The sequence below is a fragment of the Pteropus alecto genome, unplaced genomic scaffold, assembly GCF_000325575.1.
Source record: "Pteropus alecto unplaced genomic scaffold, ASM32557v1 scaffold659, whole genome shotgun sequence".
Taxonomy (NCBI): Eukaryota; Metazoa; Chordata; class Mammalia; order Chiroptera; family Pteropodidae; genus Pteropus; species Pteropus alecto.
Window position 1 is genome coordinate 1,046,895 of NW_006442482.1, and position 1,880 is coordinate 1,048,774.

At 31.8% G+C, this 1,880-nt stretch overlaps 1 protein-coding gene across 1 annotated transcript in view; it reads right to left on the reverse strand.

The window, feature by feature from the left end:
* POLA1 (DNA polymerase alpha 1, catalytic subunit) overlaps positions 1–1,880 on the reverse strand; it is a 282,451-nt gene that overhangs the window by 169,733 nt on the left and 110,838 nt on the right. The window lies entirely within an intron of this gene.

Consider the following 1,880-nt stretch of genomic DNA (forward strand, 5'->3'; position numbering starts at 1 on the left):
ATAGAAATATATGCTGTATATAAAAATACTATATCTAAATATAAAGACTTGAAAATATGGACCATGCTTTGCTTATTCAACTTTATATCCCAACTGTATAGCACTGTGCTCATAAGAGGTACTCCATATTTGATGAATAGATGATTAAACAAATCCTTTCAAAGCTCACTGAATAACTATTATTTGCCAGTTACTGTGCCGAGTCACATGGAGAATATAGACAGTAAGTCACAATTTCAGTTCTGTCACAGAAAAATATATGCACAGCCTCGATCGCACTATTAACTTATTATTAATAATAATGTATCACTAAAAGTTGATAATTATTAAAGCTGAGTGATGGATGCATGCGAGGTCATGCTACTATTCTCTCTACTTTCATATAAGTTTAAAAATTTCAATAACAAAAACTTTAAAATAACAAAACTGTAGACTGCTCATCAGAGCTTTAAGATTGCCAGTGTCTGTGACTCTAGATTTCTTTGCACACTAGTAATATTGTCTCATCGTTCATATGAGAAGACAACAGTGAGCTCACCACCCGAGAGATCACGTGCTCAGTGTGGCCTGGCCAATAATGTAGTCATGTTCAGACTGAACCTTCCAAACTCATGGAACCCCTTGCGATCGAGGGCCCACACTTCTAAGAAGGTAGACGGAGTCAGGGATACGATCTGCAGAATAGATGCTAAAATTGATCAAAGGAAGACTGAAGTCGTAACTCCTACTCATGCAAATTTCTGAGGAAGAAACAAAACAAAATCTGAAAGGAAACCACTTTCTAGATGTCACAAGTGATTCCATGCCAACAGGTGTACACTGCATCACTTCAAGTGAAGAGCTAATGCAAGGCACATATTCTCTTATAATATTTCCACATTTTGCACTTTTCGTGTACAAATAAATGTCTTCTTTTGTGACTTTAAAGACATCATGGTCGAGGTGTAAGAAACAAGTGACTTACCTAAGAATACATACAAATCATAAGGATATACACAGAAAATATTCATACTCTCCAGGAATCAAGGAAATACAAATTAAATCCAACAGTGAAATACTGTTTCATATCCATTACGTTAGCAACGTTTTATTTAAATATCACCAGTGGTATTATCACCAATGAAATATCACCAATACAAACCAAACTGTTGTGAAATTGGCACACATTTTGTTATTATCAATTGGTATCACCCTTTTGCAAAGCAATTTAGTAAGAACCATACAGATACTCATCTTTTAACTTAAATATTTCACTTCAAAGAACCTAAACCAAAAGCAAAATGATAAATGGACAAAGATGCTTAATAGTTATTTATAATAGCAAAAATAAATAATTTAAATAAACCAAAATTTAAAATAAAGATATCAGTGAAATATAAGATTAACACATTGATTAACTGATGGTTTTCAAAGTAATAGAAATGTGGAAAAATCTGTTTGTTAAATGAAAATAGGTTTCAAAATATATAGTTACTGCTACAATGTAAAAATATGTTTTCAAGAGTAAAATATACAAAAATGGCAGGCATTACTTTTAGCACGGGGTATTACAAATGAGTTTTAATTCTAAAACTTTCATTTAATGTCATCATTAGATTCTTTTTCATTAAAATTCTTTTTTATGAGCTTTTATAACAAAATCAATCACAAAACAGGTAAAATAGTATTTGCAAAATCAGTTTCTAAATATGTAAGGGTATTTTTTTAAATGGAAAAAAAAGTCTGTAACCTAACATCCCCTATTACACAGCATTTTGGAAAGCAAGATTTCATTCTTTGAAATTAGGTGAGAAAAAATATTCCCTATTTTCAAGAACTAAGATTGCCCATACAGTTTTAACTCATACAGTTAACACACACACACACACACACACACACAC